Genomic DNA, 10,493 nt, shown 5'->3' with positions numbered 1-10,493 from the left:
AAATATATGCATCAAAAAAGTGACCAATTAAATATTTTTTTTGTAAACCATTCTATGTGTTATCCTGACCTCTGACAAAGTGACTCCAAATTACAAAGGTGTTTTGCTTCCTAGACTTTCTTTTAAAAAAACCTATATGACACAATATAGTCAGACGGGGTGACAAGGTGATCACAGAACAGCATTCTTGGATTCTTGCTAATTTGAATTATTTTTTTTATTCAGGTGATACTCCGTATCCAGGCATGCGCAGTAGAGATGTACAAACTAAAGTGAGAAATGGCCATCGAATGAAGAGACCAGAGTTTGCATATAATTTGTAAGGCCAGGACATTTCTTTTAAAAATGCAATTGATAAAAATTGTATTCCTCTTCCTTTTACCTATTCCTTTGCTTTCTCTCCAAATAGCTTCTACGGAGTCATGACAAGATGCTGGAAGTCGAAGTCGAAACATAGACCCAGTTTTATTGATCTATCTACTGAGATCGGGAACACCTTCAATGCTGCCCCCTCAGACAATTGCTACTGCTACTCCAAACAATAAAGAAGTCTACTACTACTCCAAACAATAAAATCAGCTACAAATACATGCATTTTGTCTCGGGGTGTTTATATAAGAAATTTTCAAATTTAAATTCACCATAATATGGACTCCCACTTATGAAAGAAGACTTCTCTAGAACATACCGGTAACATGTTTCATATAAAATGGGTGAAAAAAGTGAGGAAAAAAAACATTTTACAGTTATGAAACCTTTAGCATTTTATTGTGAACTTTGAATTAACCTGTTGTGTATGAAATGACGAGATTTTATAGTCTCTGAAAACTTCTTTCGACTGTCGTGTAAATTTGATAAAATACATAACATATAAATCCGCATTCTATTGTAATTATTGAATTAATTTGTTGTGTATTAAATGACGAGATTTTATAGTGTAATGTGCAAGGGAGGTCACTGCCTGTGAACCCCCGCAGGCTCGTACCCGTGATAAAAACGGATAGCCTTGAGATGCTGCAAATATATACAATGCGCAGTCTTAATCACTTGGTACTGCGTTATATAAGGTCTTTACTGGTAGCGAACAAGTGACACTGGCAGGGAAGTCCACACACCAGCGCACATCCACAAGAGACAAGCAGGGATGACGCACACTCGCCCTTGCGCAGTGACAAGTAGGGATGACCGCACATGTGACACTACAGACACGGTTCTACACTAGAGACACTGGCAGCGATGTCCGCACACCAATGCTCTACCACAAGATGCAGGCAGGGATATCCACACACCTGATTTTGCGCAGCAACAAGCAGGGATGTCTCACACTTGTTACTATTAGATGCCAATTACAGAGCAGGTATGACTACTCACTCTGTCAAGCAATAACACCGTATCCAACGGGTAACGCGGGGGAGTCGCTAAAAAGTATGGGGGAGTCGTTTTCAACGTATGGGGGAGTCGATTTTCACCGCTTCGGAGTCAGAAGCGATGTGGGTCACGTCTTTTTTCGGTATATGTAAGATGTATTTACAAAAAACAACTAGCCCACGGAAGGTAGCAATAGTTAAGCTTTCTGTTGGTCATTTGTCCGGCTAGCATATACGTCTAGTTTTCTCAAACACTTCGAAACTATTCAACTTCATATTTACGTTGATCGAGTGGTTAAGACATGCATATTTTGCACAATCTACGACTTGTGTAGGGATTATAACAGTTAAAACAGTAAAAGCAAACGTTAATCTTTCAAATACAACAATTGAAAGTTGGCTAGACTTAATGAAAATTAATAACTAGAAAAGAAACTCGTTGCGAGCAACGAGAGGTCTTCCGTCCGACTCTGAAAACCCCCCCGCAAAATCGAGATAAAAAAGGGATATCACTTTTTATTGAAACAAAGGGGATTGAACCCGGGTCGCCAGCGTGAAAATCGAAAGCACAAAGCACTTACTATTACGCTAAGGGATCACAGGTCTTCTTATACTTGTATAAACTTCTGCAACAGTACATCTGTATTAGAATAATGAAAGGTGGGTCTCTATACATAATTTTGAGTCAAACGCCATGAGAAAATCTTTGCGCCTTTTCATTGGAATGTTCTATTGAATAGGTGTGGTATCTTCAATGTAGAATAGGAACGTTCCTATAGCTTAAATTTCAAGGTTAAGAAAATATATTTAACACATTTACACATTCCATATCGTATATAGATAAGTAACACTAAATCAGTGAAACAACTATAATTTTTAATTTATTAAGTGAACTATCCCGATTACTTAAACTTTCATGAAAAGGTTGAAATGTTTCTGAAAAACATGTGTCGCCCTACCACTGTCAAGGAATCAGATACCATTTATGTTCAATAACTTAAATCAGACTTAGAGACAAGAATGTTAATATATTTATTAATTCTGTCTTTCTATTAGTTTACTATGACACAAATGTGCATGAACAAAACAGTGCTTACGTTTAATACTTACAATACACATCGATATTGTTTCTTAAAAAACTATTACTTAAAACTATGATTTAGAATTTGTTTTCCGCAAAAAAACAAACGATACTAGGTATCGTATTTCATTTGCACATTTAGTCTTTTCTTTTTCTACTTTGAGAATCACCCAAAACCAATTGTAGAAGACGTTTGACTCAGAATTGCAACGTAACAACGACGTAACAATCCCAGTATTCCTTTACATTTCATTTATCCTTATTCTACTTTCGTTCAAGCAAACGCTCGGCTGACTCCGTAAACCCTGACTTGCGAAATGTCGGAGTAGACGGAGAGAGCCGCCATTTTGGACCCGCTTCAGATTTTTGAATGCTAATATCTAGAGTTTGGATTTATCAATATGCAAACAAATTATACAGTAAGCATAATAAGAAAGGTTTCTATTAACATTCTAAAAATAAATAAAAAATATTGAAAAACAAAAAAGTTAGAAAATACGGACTTTTTAATTTCGCTTCCGATAGCAACCGGAAGTAGTAACGACGCACAAAAAGGTGATTCCGCAAATCTAGAAGTGATCATCTATCATCTCTAATAAGTCTCCAGTTAATGTCTTAAGCCATTTTTGAAAAAAGGGGGAACAAAAATCCGTTTTAAAATCAGAAAACTGTCAATATCTTGGAACCGAAGGTGAGTATTCCAAAATTTCCTTGTCATGCCACAACTTCATATAATGACGCATAATTCCTGAAAGTTTCATTGAAAACCACTGAATAGTTATCGAGAAATCGCCTGCACAAAATTTTGGGGAAAAAAATAATAATAATAATAATAATAAGAAACAGTAGAATCACTAGAAGGTCTTCCGTGAAGACGGAAGACCTTAATTAAGACATTTTCTCTTCAGAAAGTAATGGTTACGTAGGGGGGAGTCGTTTCTGGAAAAACACAACGCATAGGGGAGTCGCAAAATATGAAAAAAAATATAGTTAAACGCATGACTTAATCTGGTGATGTTTTTAGTTTAAGAATACATGTGCAATTGGATTATATATCTTCGGAGTACATGTGCTTTGGGACAAGACCCTTCCCTAGCTCAGTATGTAATTTTCTTACACATCACAAAAATTCAAAAAGATAACGAACTCTCACTTTCAACAATGACAGCCTCTCCATATAAAAGAACAACCAGATTTATAATATGGAAAATGTCTTCATAATAGTATCAACCATTTTTTTTAATTAGAAAAGTGGAAATCTCTGGCGCGTCATTCCCGCCCCTTGACTTCTTTTTTCGGGGGGGGGGGGGTAAAAATTTTAAACTGGTATATGCTATGCTTTCAATTTGGTCGACATATAAATAATTTATTTTTCATTTATCATATAAACAAATCTTCAGGTACAAACGATGTATCTTAAATGAGAATATTTGGGATTATCTGGGGTTTACACTGTCAGTGCTATATGTATATATTCATAGACAGGGTTCGAGGGCAACATGCGTTTTTTCGGACAGAAGAACCAAACTGTTTGCCTGAGGTTGTTCGGCCGAAGGCAAAAGGGTCGATAAAAAGCATTTTTGTCCGAGAACAATCAATTAATGAATCGTTATATTGTTTATTACAGGCACGTAGCAACAGGGGGGGGGGGGGGGCAGGGGGCCTCCCCCCTACTTTTTTCCCCAACATTACCTTTACTATAGAAAATGTTCATTGAAAGGATGGTTGGCCCCCCCACTTTTTACCATAGTATAGTGGTATCAAGGAATTGTAGGAAAAAATTTAGAAGTGAAAGTAATTTGGCTTTAAAAATGTTGGCCACTTTCAAAAACGATGCTACGTGCCTGTATTATGATATTATCATGATGAAATTTTTTTCACGCGCTCTGCAGTTTAAACTTGGTCAATTCCGTAAAGTTATGACTTTGACCCCGCCCACACTCATGACACTGTGAAGTAAGCGGTGCCATAGCTCATCGACAGGTCCAACATCTCACTCCACTGTCCAACAGCGATTTATTTGACTGCTCAGGAAAACAGTAGAAAGGCTTTAAATTTTTTTAGGTATAGTTTTTCTTACAAAAACAATTTTTCATAAGTACGAAAAAATGAATTATAAACAACTTATCTGAAAAATTTTGACAAGCAAAAAAAAAGGGTTGGAAGAAGAATCATGTTACAACAGGATTTCTCAACCAAATTTTATTAACACATTTGCTAATATAACTATGATTTAACTATTCTGCACGAAAACGCTGGAAGACCTTTCAAACGTGCCTGTTTCGTGCAATGTATTTCAGAATTGTTATTATGGGTAAGGGCAGGGTCTGAAGTTCTAATTTTAATAAGAGCTAGGCTATAAAAATTCACCAAGAAAACTAGAGGTACTGTGAGCAATGAGCTCATTAATGATATCCCCCCCCTTCCCATGCCATAATGGCAAAGTTCAAGTTTTGCTGTGACCGGGAAACCCAAAATATGTGTCAGATCAAAAAGTAAAATAGGAGGTCACCAGGGGCGGATACAGGAATTGAAGTTGGGGGGAATAAAGTAGGCGGGGAGGGGGCTGGGGACCAAGGGGCAAAGCCCCCGGAAGCTCCTGGATTCTAGAGATTTCGTAGGGTAAAAATGAGGTCTACCGAGTAGACAATTTTTACATTTTCTAGACTAAACTATGATTTACGCTAATTTTGGCAATTTTAGGGCCGCCCCCAGTGCACAATGGCAATATGTAGTAAAGTTTCTGTGAAAGTTTCATTAAATTTCACTCAGTGGTATAAGAGGAGTTGCGGATAAGAGATGGGTAGCCCAAAGCGTAACAGACAGACGGACGGACGTACAGACATTTTAAAACTACCTAACGCTTTTTAATTTAAAATGCTGATAATTTTGAAATATGCCACTTCTCATCAGTGCAGAAACCATATCAAATGACATGTAGCAATGTATATGAAGTACTGGTATATACTCATGCACTTCATGTTTTTATTTTTACATGTACATATTGCTTATATTGATCTTTATTCATATTGCATTTTAATAAAATTATAAAGTTATCAAAATAGTTATGTACGGAAGCATTTAGCAAAAGAAAAGACATTTAAAATAAAAGTACAATTCAATTTTGCGACTCCCCAATGCGTTGTGTTTTTCCAGAAATGACTCCCCCCTACGTAACCATTACTGTCTGAAGAGAAAATGTCTTAATTATTAATTTTCATTAAGTCTACCCAAATTTCAATTGTTGCATTTGAAAGATTAACGTTTGCTTTTGCTGGTTTATCTGTTATAATCCCTATACAAGTCGTAGATTGTGCACACTATGCATGTTTTAACCACTCGATCAACGTAAATATGAAATCTGTCGAATAGTTTCGAAGTGTTTGTGAAAACTAGGCGTATATGCTAGCCGGACAAATGACCAACAGAAAGCTTAACTATTGCTACCTTCCGTGGGCTAGTTGTTTTTTGTAAATACATCTTACATATACCGAAAAAAGACGTGACCCACATCACTTCTGACTCCGAAGCGGTGAAAAGCGACTCCCCCACGTTACCAGTTGTATATGGTGAATGAGCAGGGATGACCGCACACGTACTAATTAATATCACAGAACAATACAGGCAAGGACGCCCTATGGAACGCCATCACTGCCTTATAGCATACAACTATATGCATTTATTACGTCAATTTATCATTACGTGATGTGAACATATCTTTACGTTATGTCCATTTTTTATGGGATGATGAAAATATATCTTAACATCATGTCAATGCTGCATTACATGAAGTAAATACATCCTTTCATTATGTCAGCACTTCATAACTTGAAGTAAAAAATTCATTATGTGAAGTGATAATGTGTTTACATTGTGTTAAAACTTTATTACGTTAAATGAATGTTTCTTTACATCATTTCATTTCTTTAATATGTGAGGTCAAAATTGCATTACGTCAAGTAAATTGTTTTTATAATTAAACTTATCATCACATGAAGCCAAAAGCCCATTCCTTTTTGAGAGTGTATATTTCTATTATATCAAAGTATTATTACGTGATATGGATTTATCTTTATTTTACGGCGAGGGCATCATGATGTGAGGTGAACACATCTTACCTTTATGTCAGTGCTTTATTACGTGGTGTAAAAAGTGTATAACATAATGTGAACATATCTTTATATTATATCAACACTTTATTACATTATGTCAAAACTCCATACCGTGATGTGGATATATTATAACGTTATGCCAACTCTTTCTTATGTGATTTAAAAATATCTTTATATTGTGTTAACTCTTTATCATGTGGATTCCAAGTTCATTACCTGATGCAAAAATACATTTACATTATCTCAAAGCTGTATATCTAGTACATAATAAATGTTGACGACCGTGTTTTAATGACTGGTAAGAAGGGGGGGGGGGGTCGTGATTGATTAGGACAAATTACAGGCACATAATATCAACCCCCCTTTTCCCAGACATAACTTTACTATAGAAAATGTAATGTTCATTGAAACTGTACAGCCCCCACCCCCACTTCTTGTTGAAATATAGTCCACTAAGGGTAAAATCATATATCTGGAGAAAAAATAGGATTGATTGAAGTTGGACCACTCTCCCCGAAATAGGATTTTTTTTCTTGGCTTGTCTAGTTTTTTCGGATAAATGATTTTTTTTACTGGCTGACCTCCTCTTTCAAAAAAATGATGCTACGTCACTGGAGTTAGTAATTTTTTTTTTATCATTCCAGGGCCAGAATTCTATTACAAAAATCTACCAGTCGCTCATCTAAATCAGTTGAATATGCCTTAGTAAGCATGCATGGGCACATATCAGTGGCAGATATGGGAATCCTGAACAAGGAAGGGGGCGGTATATGGTTGGAGACTAAGTGCGGAAAGCGGAGAAGCTCTCAGGCTTTATAGTTTTATAGAAAAAAAGTTTTCAACTTAATTCAGCTAAACTTAATGTGAAACTAATGCAATGTCCTACAAAGTTTAAGACTTTTATAAAAAAAAAAATTCAAAATAAAAAGAAAAAAATGATTGCTGCACGACTCATAATATTTGATTTATTTAATTATCAGATTAAAAGTAAACACCATTGAATTTCGACGTGACTTTAATTCACAGTCGCAGTGTTTGCTTTGCATGTTTCAAGATTGTCAATCATTTGTCGCTTAAAGTTTTCATTTAAAGATGTCATTCCGAAATCGCTGAGAATCTCTTCTACGACAGTTTTCTCTCCCGCCATTTTAGTGCTTGCGGAACGCGGAAAATACGTTATGCTCATATAAAGGCCGAGGATACCCGCGTTCGCATAACGTAATAGTGAATCGACATAATGTAGAAGAGTGCGCACAGTATGGCATGAGCTTTTCACATCAGTTAATAAAAACTAAAATTGTCATGAAAAGTAAACATAACGAAATGCAAGTTGACGAAATAAAATTGTAGTATGTGTAAATGTCATAAAGAGTTGATATAATGTAAAGGAAAGTTAACACGATGCAATAGTAGTGTGGGTTAATGTCATAAAGAGTTGACATAATGTAATGGAAGGTTGGCACAATGCAATAGTAGGGTGGGTTAATGTCATAAAGAGTTGACATAATGTAATGGAAGGTTGACACAATGCAATAGTAGTGTGGGTTAATGTCATAAAGAGTTGACATAATGTAATGGAAGGTTGGCACAATACAATAGCAGGGTGGGTTAATGCCATAAAGAGTTGACATAATGTATTGGAAGGTTGACACAATGCAATAGTTGTGTTCTGCTATCAGGCTGTGACGGCGTTCCATAACGCCCGCACACGTACGTGTACACACAAAGTTGCTCAACTGTGACCTGCTAAACTTCTCTCGCAATTTTGGCAGTAAAAACTTTATATATCCCAAGTACCATATAAAATACTTAGTGATTACTTATTTACAAAATAATTAAAATACTAATTAGCTTCCAATTAACAAATCTTTAGTATCCCAACTAAAGTAACATACAATGATTATAAGTGATAACTTTAATTCAAATTCAACATTAATTAAGTATTTATTTTCAATGCATACAATAAGTAATTAATAACAACAAGGGCGATAACTTTTGCTATAATGAAAATATAAGAACAGCTTTCCGCTTCAATAGTCTCTGAAAAGTTGCATCAAATGTCGTGTACATTTGATAAAATACTAATGAAAGCATCTACAGGCCTAATTGGTTGATGTGGTCTTTAATTTTGTAATTTTTAACTCTACTGAAGAGCTTATGCAATAGTAAGGTGCCCGTCGTCCGTCCATCTGTCTGAATGTCTACAATTTTTCAAAATGCTACTCCTGTAATTTTAGTCTGATTTCTATATATCTTTGCATACAAGAAAACTACACTAAGATTCACAATTCTCTTTATCTGTTTTTGATTTTGAATAATGGTGTTGCCATGGTTACTTAAAATAAAAATTTCTATGGGATACTTCCGAAACGATACTCCTACAATTTTCGCCTGATTTCTATATATATTTGCACACAAGACTACACCAGGATTCATAATTCTCTCTCTCTCTCTCTCTTTCTCTGATGAATTGTATTTATGGTTACTAAAATTAGAAATTTCTATTAAATACTTTCAAAACGCTGTATGTTATACTTCTATAATTTTGGTCTGATTTTTATATATCTTTGCACACCAAAAGACTACACCGAGATACTTAATTGTCTTTATTTTTTATTTTGTTGAATGATGTTGCCATGGTAATCATATCAAAATTTCTATAATTTTTTTAAAGGCCATTTTTCCTTAAAGTTTAGTCTGATTGCAATCTTACTTCAAAAAAAGTAAAAATCAAGGATTAGGTCCAAGTTCTTCTTTCATCTTTCTTTCTGTAAAGTAAAAACCCAGAAGTTTTAAACTAAAACAGTTTGGAAATCTCTAGGCAGTGAAAACAAATAAAGTATATAATGCAGAGATAAACAAAAGCACGCGTTTTTACAACAAGAAAGAAAAGCACTTATAGCTTTGTTATGCCCCCCGTAATTGAAGATTCGGGGGTATATAGTTTTTGTCGTGTCCGTCCGTCAGTCTGTATGTCCTTGCTCAAAACTTTTGATTTAGTGAAGCTGTGACTGTCATATTTCTTAAGTGTATTCCTTGTGACAAGACCTTTCTTTGTGTACCACCAAATTTGACCTTTTGACCTTGATCTTGGAGTTTGACTCACTTTTACACAAAATTTTTAAACTTTTATATCGGCCATAACTTTTGAACGGTAAATACAAGGACTTTCATACTTCACTTGTGTATTTATTGTGACAAGACCTTTTATTGGATACATCATCTTTGACCTTTTGACCTTTACCCTGGAGATTTGTGTTCTTTAGAGAAAAAAGGCTTAGGGCTTTCATACTTACATAATTCATATGTTTAATCCATGTGACAAGACCTTTCACTGGAAACCAAAAACTTTTACCTTGACCTTAGTGGTTGACCTGCTTTCTAAAAATTTTAACCTTGACCATAACATTTGATTGGTTAAGCCTATGGCTTTCATACTTCACATATATAATCCTTGTGACAAGACCATTCTTTAGAAACCAATAACTTTGATCCTTTGACCTTGACCCTGGAGTGTGACCTACCTTTCAAAAACTTATCCTTGGTCATAACTTTTGAAGAGGTGGTACTAGGGCTGTCATATTTCACAATTGTATTTCTTTTAAGAAGACCTTACTTTGGGTACCAACATATTTAATTTGCATTTTTTAAAAGTTTAATCTTCGCTATGTTGCCATACGGGGGCATCAGTGTTTCACAAAAAATCTTGTTTTAAATTGTGTTAAATGGGTGGACAGTCAAGAGGTCGTCTTTTAGCATAGTTATACAAGGGAGGTCAAACTGAAAGTGGTGAAAGCTAGGTAAACCGGATAAGAATGGCTCTTTGAGTAGGAGGCACCATTTAGTAACTGTAAAAAAGTTAATAATTTAAAAACCCATGCAAATATTTTTTAAATACAATTTGTTTCCGATAAAGTAAAATAATTGATAAAA

General features: G+C 35.1%; 1 protein-coding gene across 10 annotated transcripts in view; it reads left to right on the top strand.

The window, feature by feature from the left end:
- The window catches only part of LOC134236235 (uncharacterized), a 136,607-nt gene that overhangs the window by 76,549 nt on the left and 49,565 nt on the right, over nucleotides 1-10,493 (top strand). The window lies entirely within an intron of this gene.

This window comes from Saccostrea cucullata, unplaced genomic scaffold (assembly GCF_032062105.1).
Source record: "Saccostrea cucullata isolate Sc308-1 unplaced genomic scaffold, CSIRO_AGI_Scuc_v1 ctg578, whole genome shotgun sequence".
In the NCBI taxonomy this organism is placed as follows: domain Eukaryota; kingdom Metazoa; phylum Mollusca; class Bivalvia; order Ostreida; family Ostreidae; genus Saccostrea; species Saccostrea cuccullata.
This window is presented reverse-complemented; position numbering and strand designations above follow the sequence as displayed.